Below are 16,977 nucleotides of genomic sequence, written 5' to 3'. Positions count from 1 at the left end.
GAGTCATGCAATTTGAATAGTGTGATGTATGAGAATCTTGATCATTGGAAAATTATGAATAATTCGTTGATCACATGTTTATGTTAGTCAAATGAAGGACTAAAGGATCTAATACACATTGATGTGGACTATTCAGATCCGCCACAAAGGATGATAACTTTAGACGCCCTTGTTTACTGATGATTCAGTAAATATGGTTGTGTTTATAAGATTAAGCATAATTCTGATACATCGAGAAGTTTCAAAGAGTGGCTGAACAAATAATAAGAATTTGTTAGGCAGAAAGATTAATGGTTCTCCAATCTAAAGGAAATGGGAGTACTTTAGTATCATGTTTTATGATCATCTTAATGATTGTGGAACCATGTCACAAATTGCTCCTTGAAGAACATCTTAGTGCAATTGTTTGACTAAAAAGAGGAATCAGATATTGTTGAAATGGTTAAATCATGAGATGAGTCATACTTCATATCAAATTAAAAATTTTAGAGTCATACTCTAGTAACTACAAATTGTATCTTAAAGCTTGTTTCGTACTAATTAGGTTTATAACACATCATTAAATGTGGAGTAATAATGTTTTCTTACTCTAGCACATTGGAATTGGAAGTTGTGATGTTTTGGTTAAAATAAAGGATAAGCTAAAGACCAATTATGTGAAGTGTTTTCTTGTAAAGAATCCAAACTAACTTTTGAATATTTGTTTTTGCTCGTCAAGGAATGTTCCTTGAGAGAGAAATTATATGTCAAGAAGTCAGTGGGAGTCTTAATGATCTTGAAGAGTTTTCAAGAGTCAATCAAGAATAAACCTTTTAGTTATCACCAACACGCGACCTAAGGTTGATAACTTATCGTGTTAAGTTTACACATTCTTGTTTCTATGCATATTCCAGTTGAATTGGAGATTCTTATGAGTTCTATGGTTCTCATTTGACTACAAAAGGTAGAGCACGTTGGTTAGTGAAAGTACATTGATCAACATGGGTGAACTGCTTAACAACTAGGAAGCACCGGTAGGCCTTCATTCTACCAGAAGGCAATAAATTAAGAACAAGTAAAGTTCAGTCCATGAAAGCTAAATTAAAATTTGAATTTGTCATAAACCTTATCTTATGATTATAGGTTGGAAATGATGGATTCACATGGATGGGAACATATACACCATAAAATCTAGGTGGCAAAAGGTTTCACTCTAATTCATGAAAATGATTCTGAGGAAACAATTTCGCTAGTAGATTTTGAAGATTTGATAAATGTCATTATGGTTAGTGGTTGTGACAATTGCATTCTCAAATTCGTAATATGATTATGGCATCCCTTTTCATAGTTCGAATTGTGAGAAAGGGAAAGAAATAGTTTGAACATTCAGGACTTATAACTATAAGTTCTGAAAGGGTTTAAACGCACACATATTCTATCTAATGAAGGTGTATGAGCTTAAGAAGTCTAAATGAAGACTCATCGAGACATCACATTTCAGAAATCTGCACTTTTGTAAGAAAGTCAAAAGGTATTGATTTTTATAAGTCTAGTTGATTTCTGAATACATGTCAAAGCTAGTGGGAGCATAATTGTTGTGCTATTGGGAGCATAATTGTTACGCTAGTAGGAGCATAGTTGTTATGTCGAGTGTTGTAAGATTTGCAATACTAATTGTAGGAAACAAAGATTTCAAATTTGCAAGTTGCAAAGTTTGGTAATTGTTTCGCTATAGAAAGATTTAAAGGAGAGGGAACTCATACTTTGTTTCGAATCTAAAAGTTTAGATTGAATGTTTTAACAGAACTTAGTCTTAGACATATATGAATATCGTGTTAAAATGATTCAACATAGGAAATTTGATATATGGAAATATTATAGTAAGAGACCGATCATATATCATGTCTTTATGTAAGACATTATGTATCGAGTCCCATATGCTTCAGATATAGGATCATTTACATATGCTATAATATTCACTTGTTCTGATTTTTCCAAATGCCTTGCGTATTGTGTGACAACCCGAAATTTCTATCTTGTACACTTATTCAAATCAATCAAGTTCAGACTCGTTTTTGCTATCTTCTGGCATTGTTTGGAGTCAATTAGAGTGTTCTAAGCCTTGTACCTTCAAGGTTAGGGTTTAGAATTTAGTCCCACAAGTGCAATACTTCAAAAATTGGTCAAACACTCCAACTTAAGGAGTGTACGACCGTACACATGGAGTGTACGTCCGTACACCCCCTTCTGGCCGTACACTCTCATGTATAAATGAGAGTGTTAGACTCCTTTCATCTCTTTTCACACTCTTAAGGCCGAAAATCACTTCTCTCTCAAGTATCATCCGATTTTGCCTTCAAATATTCAAGTTGTAAGTGTTTTCTTCCATCTACTTGATGATTCATTACTCTATCTAGTAAAGATCTACAATTTCATCCATGAAACTACTCATTTTGTTTAGATTTTCAAGTGTTCATCAAGAACACCAAGAACATCTACTAAGTTTTTGGGCCACAAACACCCCTAAAGGCTTCTATATCGTAAGTACCACTCCTCATGCTTGTTACTTACTGATTTACTCTTTATAAAAACGTCCAAAAGATGATCAATGAGGAGTGTATGGCCTTACACACCCCATGTGGCCGTACACCCCTCCATTTGGTGCTTAAATGCCTTAAAACTCATGTTCTAGGCTAGCACTTGATCAAGAACACTTAGAGAATGAAAGATAGAACTTTGGGATACACTTTTGACCATTTTTACATAATCAAAAAGGGTGTACGGCCGTACACTCCTTATGTGGCCGTACACACCCTTTTTAGGGTCCAAAATGGCATTTAACTTTCAATAAGGTTAAGCATTGGTCAAGACACACTCCCTAGATGCTCAAGAGGACTTTAAAACACACAATGACATGTTTCACCATGAGTGTACGGCCGTAAACTCACTTGGGCCGTACACTCTGTCCATACACACCCATGAGACACAATATTCTGGCCTTACACTCCTATGTATGGCCATACACCCATTATATGCAACCCTTTGTACTTCTAGCACTTAAATCTAAGTGTTTTCTATGACCTAGGGTGTCCTTACTTGTATAATTAGTTGTTTAAACACTAATTGTATATATATATATATATATATATATATATATCATTATATGATAAATAGGACCCGTGTGTGCTCAAGTCTTCACTTGACACTTAGCATCCTATACCGATATTTCATTCGCATCACTCACTACAGGTGAGTTCATACCCCTTAATCTACCTTTTAAATGATTTTAAATGCTTTTATGGGGGGAATACAAGTAGAAAACATACAATTATAAAATCAATCACATGTGATTTATAGACGTGTTTCAAACAAAGGATTTCTTATATTTTAAATGTGTTCAAACAAAGGATTTCTTATATTTTTAATTGTGTTCAAACAAAGGATTTCTTATATTTTTAACTGTGTTTCAAACAAAGGATTTCTTATACTTTAAACTGTCTTGTCAACCAAACTGCTTTTATATCGTTTTATAAATTGACATCAAGTCAACAATATTTATTATTAAACTCTTCAAATGTTTTACAAAACTTCTTTTTAAACTTATATATTGTCAAATGCATGTATATATATATATATATATGTATAGTTATATAAGTAATGCTTAAAGGACTTAGGACTGATAACTCGCTTTATTTCCTTTTCCTTGTTTGGATGTGGCCTGAGAGTATCGGTTATTTGTCTGACTGTCGTTTAAATACCAGTTATATATTATGTATACATATGTAGATATAAAAGTACTATAAATCAGTTCAGTACCTTTGGGTAGCAAAGACATACTTTAATTCATTCAAACTACAGAAATTACTAGTAAACTATAATAGGTATAGTTTAGGAGAATACTATCATATACAAATACTAGACAACGAATACTGTAACAGAGAATACTATAACAGAGAATACTAGACAGAGAATACTATAACAGAGAATACTAGACAGAGGATATTATAACAGAGAATATTGTACAGAGAATACTATAACAGAGAATACTATAACAGAGAATACTATACAGAGAATACTATAACAGAGAATACTATAACAAAGAATACTATACAAGAAATACTATACATAGAATACTATTACTATAACAAGTATACTATAACAAGATTCAGAGATAATATAATGTGAGATACTACTTCATGGCATAGCAACAAGTTTGTTATGTCACGTTTTGTAACCAGAATCTCCTGGAGGGAGAGCGTGAGTTTGTGTATAGATCTATACTGGATTGACTATCCTACACCTTGTTGTTCGCTACAGTGGGACTTGCAAGTCTACGGGTGCCAAATGTCATTTCTTCCGCCGTCTTTCATCGTCATGTTTTAGTCAGTTAGTATGGTAACAACCTCATCACATTATACCTAAATTAAACCATTGGTTTTAAGGTAGTTATTACTTCAGTAGTTAATACAAATAATACTGTAGTACACATACATTTTCCCATTATATTCAAATTGTGATCTTCTCACATAAAGGGTAATATAAAACTATATTTTGGTAATGATAGTCATATTTGGGAAAAGCATCCACTTTTACAAGAGAAATAAACATACAAAACAGTCGGGTCTTGGTAGAAGACTAATTTTTATACTAGTAGAAAATATAGGATTTTCTAGGAGTTTTCAAACATATACAAACATTTACAAAATTTTTCATCGAACTTATACAAACATTCTCACTAAATACTTATGAACTCACCAGCTTAAATGCTGATCTACGCTTTCAAAATAACTTGTATTCTCAGGTCATCAGTAGACAGGTACAGTCACCCAGGTTTTGAGAAGACGGAGCATGTTCAAGACTCGTCTTTTATTTTGATTTCTTGTTTTGGTGTCTTATTACTATGAAAGAACACACTTGTATGAAATTATACTATTAATGCAATGGATGATGTTGTTGCTTATTTACTACTTTGCATTGTTATGATACTATACATGATGTCCTCCGCCCCCGAACGTTTCCGTCGTTCCCGTTTTGGGGTGTGACATATTGAAAGGGAAAATGGACTAGAACTTGGTGTGACTAAAGTTGTTAAACAACTGTTAAGAACACTCTGAGGTTTATTGAAGATTGGTTGTTTGTGGACAGTTGGAAGTATAATATTAATTTGGACGGACCATATTGATGTAATTCTAAATGGAGGTGACTCTTGTTCAGAATTGATATTCATATGGGACTGTGGAAATATTTCCATGGTGGGAGTTGGTTATTGAAATATACATGGAGTTAGAGACTTTAATGCAAGGAAGGTATTCAAGGAGTGTATCTTGAATTTGAGACTTCATTACCATGAAATTGTTTTAAGTAACAAAGTCAATGGAACATATTTGTGATATCGTTGAGAAAGTCTCTGTAACTTTGAAGCCTCAACATCACAAAAGGATCATTGCATGTAAGGTTGAACTCTAACACATTCAATAGTAACAAAAATTTGAAATTATGAATTAAACATCATTGGAACAGTGTCCAATCGATTTGTTTACAAAGGAAGGACCATAGAGAGACATAGTATGCATGTTTATAACATAGCATGACTGATGTTTAATTCAAGTGTTTAGTTGATTACTCGAAACATTATACAATGAATAAAGTCTAATTGATATGGTGATTGAATAATATGGGTTTTATTTATATTCAATAGTTTTGAGACCATAGTTAATTAGGTTATTATTGTGTTTCACTTCGCATGTTTTACTTCCCGAATAATTGGATTATTCAAACATCCACAGCCGCTCGTACTTTTGGAAGTAAGTAGCAAATTAAGATTGCCATGGATTGAACTGTAGATTGTCTATGGAGATTAGACATATAAATAGTTTTTCTGCAACATTCATGAGTACTTTGAAAAATGGGGATTTTGAGTATTAGATAAACCCAAGCTCAGATAATTACTTCATGGATTTTATCACGAGTAATTTTGAGATGATAACATCTTATATTCTTGAAACGAAGATATATGAATTGTTGTTTAAAAGTCAGTTGTGCATTGATAATACGTAAATGTATCTGTAACTTGATGTTATAAAACATATTGTTGTGCGTGATTTGATGAGTGAATAGTGCAAGCATATAAGTTGAAGTTTATCCGTTTCTTTTTCCCTAACGGGAAAAGCGATATATATATATATATATATATATATATATATATATATATATATATATATATATATGGGCCCTTCGATGATTTGATGTCGACATCTAAAGCGCTTGGCCAAGCCAGGACTGAATTGATGTGTTTAATTGGTAGTCTAATTTCAGTCATCATAAATCAGAAATCGGGAAACAAAACTTGGACATTGAGATTGATTATAATCCATGTCTCATGTCCTTACGATATCTTGTAGAACGGAGGAATATTTGATCACTTATCTTGGGACACGTAACTGATTGGGTTTCGGAAGCTACAATCTATTGATCAGTTTGGAAGTTATACTGGCAATTATAGTTATTAGACTTATCCAAGTGGGAGACTGTTGGACTAAGTGTCTAAGCTTATAACTATAATTGGTATAAACTTGAATCGATAGTAGCACAATCCTTTGGGTTGCCCTCAAACCTAGAAATTGATTAGGATAGCTTTTAGAGAGAGAGAATGATAAATAAATTGGAAATCATAACAAATTATTTATTAATATATTGTGTGAATAATATATTAATCGAAAATCATAATATTTAATTAATAATTAATCAGAAATTAACTGGAATTAATTTTGGGATTAATTGGAATAATTAAAAGTGCAAGGTCTGTTTGGTTATTTATTAAAAGTTGAGAAAAGGAGTCCATGGACCTCATTGGATGAGCTGGACGAAAATCACTTGGGCAAGCCCAAGGAATTTCTTCCAGCTCATCCAATGAGGTCCATGGACGCCTTTTCTCAATTGGGCAAGCCCAAGGAATTTCTTCCATGCCCTTTCATTAGGAAGGGAACGGGCTGCTTGGTCACCAAGCAAAGAGATTTAGGTTTCCCCTTTAAACCCTAGCTTTGGCACCAAGCTACCTCAACTATATAAAGGCCTCCCTAGCACATAATTTTGTCCATTCCTTTTCTGTTGGATTAGTTTCTAAGTCCGTAACCATATTTGGTAAGTACTTGACCCGGTTGTGCAAGGTCCTTTTGGGTTGCCTTCAAACCTGACAATGGAATAGGATAATTGTTGGAGAGAGAAGAATGATTTATTAATTTATTACTTGATTAATAAATTAATTTTAAATCAAGATAAATGATTTATTAATGTATTATGGATATAATATATTGATTAAAAATCATATTGTTTAATTAATATTTAATTAGAAATTAATTTGGAATTAATTTTAGGATTAAAGGAATTAATTGAAACTGCAGGGACTAAAGGTGACAATGTTCAATAGTTGAGCATTGAAGCATTATAGAACCTCCCTTATAGGTGGGGAACGAAATCTAGAGTGTCCTAGGGTTTCCTTGGGCTCTACGGGTGCCTTGGAAGCCTTAGGCAGGAAGTTAAGGGATTAGGGTTATCTAAGATACACCTGCCTTATCCTAAACCTTCCTTATCACCTATATAAACCCCTATAGGGTTGGATTTCATCTAAGGCACTCCAAGAGAGGCTTAGAGCCTAATTTTCACTTCCCTTATCTCTCCATAGTAATCCTTGGTTGCTAGGTTTGTTTGTGAGCCATTAGAGGTACTACACTTGTGGTACTTGCTTTCAAGAGCTAAGGAAATTCAAGGAACTAGTTGTTATTACTATATAACAACAAAAGGTATGAATTCTATTCTCCTTTGTGGATTTCAAAAATCATTGGAGTATCCCAGGTTTTTTTTTGTGTTCATAAAGTTGTATGTCTAATAGTGAGAACATAGATCCAATTAGGGTTGCATGCACACATATGATTGTTTGTATAAAACCCATCAGTGGTATCAGAGCCATTGGTTTTTTGTTTTCAATTAGCATTATACAAATGTATGAACTTGACAAATTAGGGATTATGGCCAATAAACCCTAGGATGCATGAATTTTCGAAATTAGGGTTCTTGAACCCTGATTTACGAAATTTGGTTAGGGTTTCCCAAACCCTTTCCTTAGTCTCCAAGATTTCAAAATTTGGTTAGGGTTTCCCAAACCTTTTCCTTAGCCTCCAAGTTTTCGAATTCTAAGGTTGTCTAACCCTAGAATTTCGAAATTTGCCTTGTCCCCTAGATAGGATTCCCAAATTTTAGGGATTTGGATAATGCCATATCTTGTTATTATCCTTGATTCCTTAAATAGATAATTAAAGATCTTGTGAATTATCCCATTCCATAAATTTTCAAATCTTAGGGGATATGGGATTAGATTAAATTAATTGTTTAATTTAATAGATAATCCTACAATATTTAATAATTAAAATTAATTGTTGAATTTTGGATAATTATTAAATCAATGTTTTAATATTTAAAATTCTAAACTTTAAGGGTTGGATTTTCGAAAATTTTGAATAAAATTAAAACCTAATTTGTTTTGAAAAGTTTCAAAACTTGCCTTCAAGTTTTGGAATTTAAATTGTTTTATTAAAAGGTTTAATTTTGAAAGTCTAAATTCTAAAACCCCTAGTTTTGAAAAGTTCAAATTACACCCTTATGGTTTTGTTAAGTTAATTAAAAGTATAATTAAAAGAGAGTTAATAAATCCACAATCATATGGTTTATATTTAATCAAATTAAAAGTGTAATCTGTTAAATTAAACCACCTAGTATTTTTAAAGCGTAATATACACCCTTATACTATATATAACATTAAAAGTCTAATATTATATATGTATAACTTAAACTGCTAGTCTTACCGTTAGTAGGACTCATTCACGAAGCCGATCTATAAGAGGGGTATAAGGTTATGGCCTATAAAATTGCCATTTAATGGGTGTCCACTCTCACCCACCGCTTCCTTGATTGGTGGAGGGTCGTTAGCCGAACGAGTAGGATAGGGCAAACCCTTTCCATTAAAAGTATAATGAAGTATAAAGTAACTAAATGATTTTACAAAATTCTCTATCTTAGTTGCTCTAGGCAAAATTGAATTGATGCAATTCCATGAAATTACACTTTGTGCCCTTGCGAAGACGTTAGTGGAGCGTGTGTGGTTAACCGGCACACTAAATGGTTCTAAGCAAAGGTAGCAAAGGGCGACTCAATGTTTGTCATAGTTCGGTGGAGCGTGTGTGGTTAACCGGCACATCGAATAGGTGACTGTAACATTGGGGGCACCATGTAAGTTTGCATGGTTATTCACACCCTGTTTTGTGATCCTCGGCATCCCAGTCACAAATCGAAGGGCATATCGAGATTTAAACATGCCATTGAAAATTTCAATGAATCTCAAAGGATCTAGGAATTTTTCAATACATTTAAAACCTAATCTCTTTTTCGTTTTTCATGGTGGAAAATTAGTGAATCATCATTCACTTACCTTCAAATGTTCTGCAATTTGGGTTACGACATCCCTCTCCCAAGTTGTGGAATATTGTGTTGGGTCCTAGCCTTAATATCTCATTTGGGTGATTTATTAAGGACTTAATCAATCAACAAACTTGAATTTTTTCTCCCGTTTTGTAGATGTCAAAGTATGACAATTATGGTCTTCCCAAATCCCGTGGAACAAGCTTTCCACATGAAGATGATATTCCACGATTCGATCAAGGAACACGAGATCATGTTTCACTTCCTCCACCTCCTCCAATTATTCTCCCTAACCCCCAAGTACGAAGGCTTGAAAAGTTCAAGATCACTCAAGCCCTTTTGGCAAGTAAACACGAAGATGGGAAACTTGTGTGTGCACACGTCTTAGAGATGAAGTCACACATTGATAGGTTAAGGATGTTGGGTGTCGAGATTTCAGGTAAGTTGGCTGTTGATTGGGTTCTTCAGTCGCTTCCTGAATCATATATTGAGTTCGTTAGAGAGTACTATATGATGGATCATGACGTGACCCTCATTGATCTTGCCTATTTGCTTATAGCTGTTGAATCAGCAATGATTTGGCGTGCTGGTCAAGCAAATTTGTCTGGTGAATCAAACTCCCAAACTACAATGGACATTGAAAATGGTGACATTGGAAATCTAAGAAAGGTAAACTCTGAGATAGTTCCATGTGTCATTCCAAAAGAGTCCATTTGCTTTTATTGCCAAAAGAAGGGGCATTGGAGACGAAGCTGCCCTATTTAGCTACGAAATCTAAGAGATGGGAGAGTCAAGACGTATGACTCTACTTCATGTAAAATCCATTAACTAACTCTTTTAAGTTCCTATTCTAGATTCTTAATACATGATGTGATAAGATTACATTTTGATGTTTTGTAGGATCGAAGAAAAGAGAGGAAGCTTAAGGGAAGAAGTGAGCTGAATCTAATCGTGAAGAAATGGATTTTGATCGCATTGCTTGAAGATTAGATTCTTGAGCTACTACTTGGAGTTAAAATAGATTGCTAAGAAATTTGTAATAACATAGTTTTTCAATTGAATTACATTGTAAGGACAAATTTTTCCGCAATAAAATAAAATTTGATTTTATCTTATTTATTTATCCTTGCAATGGCGTGTATGAAAAATTGATGTTTTAAGGTTTGTATTATTAGTGATAATGGATTGGATTCTTAATTAGGTTATTTGTGGAAGTGTTGAGAGTTTACCAAATAGTGAAAGTTTCTCATCACCCAAGTTTCAAGTGGATAGAAACTTGGAATCATGCAATGTGTATTGTATGATGAATGACAAACTTTCACATTTGGGAAATTTAGACTAATTCTTTGACAAAGTGTTAATTGAAGGACTAGGAGATTGAGTACACTAGGTGGTACGTTGATCAAGACTACCACAAGAGTGACAAAGATATTCGTCATGATTTACTAAAGTTTAGTAAATATGGTTATACTTATAAGATTAAGTATAATTTTGAGTTGATTGAAAGAGTTTCAATCAATTGCAGAACAAATAAGAAGAATCAAGTAGGCAGAAAGATAAAAGTTTCTCTATTCTAAGAAGAAGGGAGAGTACCTTTTATTGTGTTTTATGATAAGTCTTAATGATTAAGAACTATTTCTCAATTGGTCCTCTAATTGAGTCTTAGTACATATGTATGTCTAAGAAGAGGAATCGAGAATTGTAGAAATGGTTAAATCAAGAAGTCAATCATAATTCGTTCCAATATCAAGTCTTAGAGTCAAGATCGTGACTTGAGTGAAAAGTCTTAAGTAGGTTTATAACACTCATCAAATGTGGAATTTGGAAAAGTTTTCTTATTCTTGCACATTTGAAATTGGTAGGTTGTGATGTCTTGGATAAGACAAAGACCAACTAGGACCAATTTTGTGAAGTGTTTTGTCTTGATAAAAGCTACACCAACTCTTGAATATTTGTTTATCAAGAAAAGTGTCTTGAAAAGAGAACCTTATATGTCAAGAAGTCAGTGGGAGTCTTAAATGTCTTGAAAAGTTTCAAGAACAAATTCAAGAATAAACCTAGTTGATCATCACTAGCGCACGACTTGAGGTTTATAACCTATCGTGACTGACATACTCTAGTTTCTGTGCCATTCCATTTGAGTTAACTATGTGTGTGAGTTCTATGAGTTCTCATTTGAATGCATAAAGGAAAGCACATTGATCAATGGAAATTACATTGATAAGTAAGGGTGAGTTGCTTAACAACCTGGAAGCAATGGTGGGCACTCGTGCTACCATGAGGCAGGAAATTGAGATTGAACAAGTTCTGTCCATATGAGATGGATTTGTCACAAACATTATCTTATGATTGTTGTTATGACAAATTTACATGGATAGGAACGCATACATCATAAAATCTAAGTGTCATAAGGTTTCCCTCCTTCGTGAAAATGATTGTGAGGAAATGCTTTCACTAAGAGAGATTTTAAGGAGATAGCAGTTGTGTAAATTGTATTCTCAAATTCGATTATGATTACGGCATCCCTCTTCATAGTTTGAATTGTGGGAAATGGCAAATGGGTCTGAACATTTTAGACTTATTGCTATAAGTTCTATAATCGTTTAGACACACACATGAGTTATATAAGAAAGGGTGTATGAGGTTGAGAAGCTTAGATAAAGTCTTATCGAAGCGTCTTAGTATTAGAAATATGAACTTAAGAAACTCAATAAGCATTGTTTTCTAAAAGTTCAACTGTTTTTTGAATACATGTCAAAGCTAGTGGGAGCATAAGTGTTATGCTGGTATGAATATAATCATCATGTTAGTGGGAGCATGATAATTATGGTAAGTTGCAATTTAGCAATATTAATTATAGAAAACAAGTGTTTTAATTTGCAAAGTTGAAAGGGTTGAAAAGTTGTTTTGCTATAATTAAGGGAGAGAATATTATACTTCGTTTCAAAATCTAAGAGCTTAGATCGAGAAATTTTAATCAAATTTAGTCAAATATATGAATTGCATTCTCAAAATTCGATTATGATTACGGCATCCCTTTTCTTAATTCGAGTTTTGAGAACATGGCAAATAGAAATATTATGGCAAAAGACTGATAAAGTATCACGTCTTTATGTAAGACATTATGCTTCGTGTTCCATACGCTTCGAGTATAGGATCGATCGCATATGCTGTTATAATTGACCGTTCTAAAATTTCCCAAATGCCTAGAGCATTAAGAGGGAAAAAGGACTAGAACCAGACATGACTAAGTTTATTAAACAACTATCAAAGGACAATCTAAGGTTCACCAAAGATTGGTTGCTTGTGAGTAGTTGGAAGTATAGTATTGGATGGACCATATTGACATTATTATTATTAGATATGATTCTATTAATAATGAGTTGTCATATGGAAAATATAGAAATGTTTCCATATTGGGAGTTGGACGTTAAGAATCTATATGTCTAGATTAGAAAATTTTATGCAAAAAAAAATGTTCAAAGGAATGTACTTTGAATATGAGACTTCATATCTATGGAATTGTCTTGCAACAATCTCCAATAGAGGACTTTGTAATTTCATTCGCAAAGACTTTGTGACCTTGGCGCTATGACATTACGAAAGGATCGTTGCATAAAATATTAGAATCTAGCATAAGTAGCAAGAATTTGGTATTCTTACACTTGTGGTAAGGATTGGGAGTTGTGAAATGAGTATGATTGAAAATGTGTTCAATTAATCTATTTGACAAAGTTAGGACCATAGGAAAACATAGTGTGCATGCTAAGAGCATGGGACAACTGTAGTTATAATTCAAGTAATAAGTTGATTACCCGAAACAACAAATAATGAGTAATCAATATTGTGATAAGTAAAAGGTGTTTTATTTATACTCAAAAGTTTGGGGCCATATAAGATTAGTATTATTCTTGTGTTTCACTTTGCATGTTTTGACTTCCTGAATAATTAAATTATTTCAGAATAATCAAATTATTCGAATGTTCCACAGTCACTCATACTTTGGGAGTAGGTATGAAAGAAGATTGTCGTGAATTGGTGTGTAGATGGTTTAAAGTGTATTAAACATGGCAAAGGTTTGCTGCAACGTTCATGAGTGCTTAAGAATATGATTTGAGCATTGGATTAAACCCACGCTCACTTAGATCGCTTCATGGATTTTATCACGAGCAATTGGTGAGACGATAATATCTTATATTATTGAAACCGAGATGTGTGAGTTGTATCTTGCGAGTCGGTTGCACATTGATAATATGTAAACGCACTAGTAACTTGGTGTTATAAAACATATTGTTGTGTGTGATTTGGTGAGTGAGTGCAAGTGAGCATTGAGTCGAAGTTTATCCGTTCCTTTTACCCAAAGTGGGATAAAAGCGATATCTGTGGGCCCCTCGATGATTTAGTGATGACAATCGTAAATGCTCGACCGGGCTAGGGCTAATTTGATTTGTTCAATCAGTCATTCGTCGTAAATCGGAAATTGGGAAACAACACATAGACTGAGAGAATGATTTCAATCCATGTCTCACGTCTATACGATATCTAGAATGGAGGAATATATGATCCCTTATCTAAAGGACAGGTTACTTATACGATCAGAGTCTGACAGCGTCTTTGAGAGCTACGATTGCCAATCGGGTTGTACTTGCATTTACGGTTACTAGACTTATCCAAGTGGGAGACTGTTGGATTAGTGTCTAAGCCCGTAACCATATTTGGTAAGTACTTGACCCGGTTGTGCATGGTCCTTTTGGGTTGCCTTCAAACCTGGCAATGGAATAGGATAATTGTTGGAGAGAGAAGAATGATTTATTAATTTATTACTTGATTAATAAATTAATTTTAAATCAAGATAAATGATTTATTAATGTATTATGGATATAATATATTGATTAAAAATCATATTGTTTAATTAATATTTAATCAGAAATTAATTTGAAATTAATTTTAGGATTAAAGGAATTAATTGAAACTGCAGGGACTAAAGGTGACAATGTTCAAAAGTTGAGCATTGAAGCATTCTAGAACCTCCTTAGAGGTGGGGAACTAAATCTAGAGTGTCCTAGGGTTTCCTTGGGCTCTACGGGTGCCTTGGAAGCCTTAGGGAGGAAGTTAAGGGATTAGGGTTATCTAAGATACACCTGCCTTATCCTAAACCTTCCTTATCACCTATATAAACCCCTATAGGGTTGGATTTCGTCTAAGGCACTCCAAGAGAGGCTTAGAGCCGAATTTTCACTTCCCTTCTCTCTCCATAGTAATCCTTGGTTGCTAGGTTTGTTTGTGAGCCATTAGAGGTACTACACTTGTGGTACTTGCTTTCAAGAGCTAAGGAAATTCAAGGAACTAGTTTTTATTACTATATAACAACAAAAGGTATGAATTCTATTCTCCTTTGTGGATTTCAAAAATCATTGGAGTATCCCAAGTTTTTTTTTGTTCATAAAGTTGTATGTCTAATAGTGAGAACATAGATCCAATTAGGGTTGCATGCACACATAGGATTGTTTGTATAAAACCCATCATTTTCTAAGAGCCTTGGACGAAATCTTGGTCCACTCTCTCTCTCTTTCTATAGTTTTCCTCTTGCTAGCTTGGGTGTGAACTATCAGAGGCACGACATTTTTGGTGCTTGCTTCCAAGAGATCTTCAAATGAGAATTTTATTTGTTTGCTATAACAACTAAAAGGTATGTAACACTAAACCTTTTATTTAGTATTTTAAAAATACCTAGGTATCGCTAGGGTTCTTATTTTATGTTCAAAGTATATGTTCAATTAGAGAAAACATAGATCAAGAATTAGGGTTTCATGCATACATAGGTTTTTGTTTGTTATGCTCAAAACCCATCAGGTGGAACCAAAAACTTCCACAGGAAAGCTTCTTTCAAGTGTGTGGGAATGGGGATGATATCCATTTCTTTCCTGTATTATGCTACATGTTCTTTAGGATCCGTGGTCCCGTCATAAGGCTTCATGCTGGAAGTTTGGAAACACTTTGGGACATCGATGTCAGCGATTGTAGGAGCGTATCTTGAGATATTTTGGCTTGTTGAGGAGACTTCCGATATATGTTGGACTACTCCAGGTACACTTGAGATCATCTGTCATAGCTGTTGAAGTTCTTTGGCCATGAGCGGGCTCATTCCTACATTAACAACCATAGAGTTAGCAGTAAAGATATTATTATTGACAAAGTTACCAAGATCCTTGTTATTGGAAGTAACAAAAGTTTCGCTGGGATCTTGGGTCGTATGGGCTTACTCTCTTGGAGTTACGCCCTAAGTGGGAACAGTTTCCGGTATTGAGGATCCTATCTCGCGGCAATTCGCTGGGGATCCTATATCACATAGATTAGGATATTGGGCTGTAAGATCGAGGGTGCTACTTCTTGAGGCTTGTGGATCTCTGATCTCATTCTCTCCACTTCCTTGAGTATTGTACTATTATCCTCCTGTTGTGGAGTGGCTTGTAGTTCCAATATCTTCATCATAGTGAATATTTCATTATTGGAAATCAGCATAGGAGGATCCTGAAATCATTGGGCAGTGACCGAAGAGGTGTTTTTCTTCGGTGCCTAAAATTCTTTCTTAGGAGTTCCATCTGGGGGCGAAGGAAGGTTTTTAGAGGAAATTGGAGGAATGGAGGAAGAGGATAAGGTCGTTTAGGTAGACATGATTCCCGAACGATTACGAACACCATGGCTCCACAGTGGGTGTCAAATTGTTTTGGTTAAAAATTGATCAAGTGTAATTCAACCAAATTGTATGAGAGGTTGTGATGTTAGTGTAATGTAAGTATCAAATGGTAATCAAAGTGAGATAAATGAGTTACAAGGAAGCCCTCAATTCTTTGTAGGATCTCCGACATAAAACCTTGGGAGGTGATAATAATCACCCGCCTTGATGTGTTTTATTGATTTTAATCTGAGGTTACAAAGATTGTGAAAATAATACGAGTACAAGAGTAGAGGTAGAGCTAATCGTATATGTTGTGTATTAGATACATGTGTTATTTATAGTCTAGTGTAAGTAATAAGAAGTCTGATAATTCCAGGATCCTCCAGAATCAACATATGAACGTTATTTGACTTGGTATTCCAGGTCTTTTGCCTAGTTGAAATGACTCTCCATTGAGAATGGGTATTGTGTTGACTAGCTCTGCACATGTGAGAAAAATAAAGAAAATATAGTCGTTACAAATGTTAGAAATATTAGTGGTAATAGTTAGGATCCCGAGATATGTTCAAAGATCCTGAGGCTTCAGAAATATTTGAGGATCCTAAATACGATTCAAGGATCCTGCCACTAACAATAGTGCTCCATGCAAATAAAAGTAAGGTCGAGCATAGCATAGGAAATGTCAAAGCGATAAGGTATCTTGATCAATTTGATTAAGATGTCGATGAAATTGGTAATGGTAGATAAAAACCAACTACATTGTAGAAGAAAGGTGTCAAAGGCAAGCGAAGCCCTATTTCTAGAAATTTTACATAAATACCAACCTTAGCATGAGGAGCCATGGTATC

The sequence above is a fragment of the Lactuca serriola genome, chromosome 9 (assembly GCF_051521515.1).
Source record: "Lactuca serriola cultivar US96UC23 chromosome 9, Lser_US96UC23_V15, whole genome shotgun sequence".
Taxonomy (NCBI): Eukaryota; Viridiplantae; Streptophyta; class Magnoliopsida; order Asterales; family Asteraceae; genus Lactuca; species Lactuca serriola.
The sequence above is the reverse complement of the archived record's forward strand: the minus strand, read 5'-3'. Positions refer to the sequence as shown.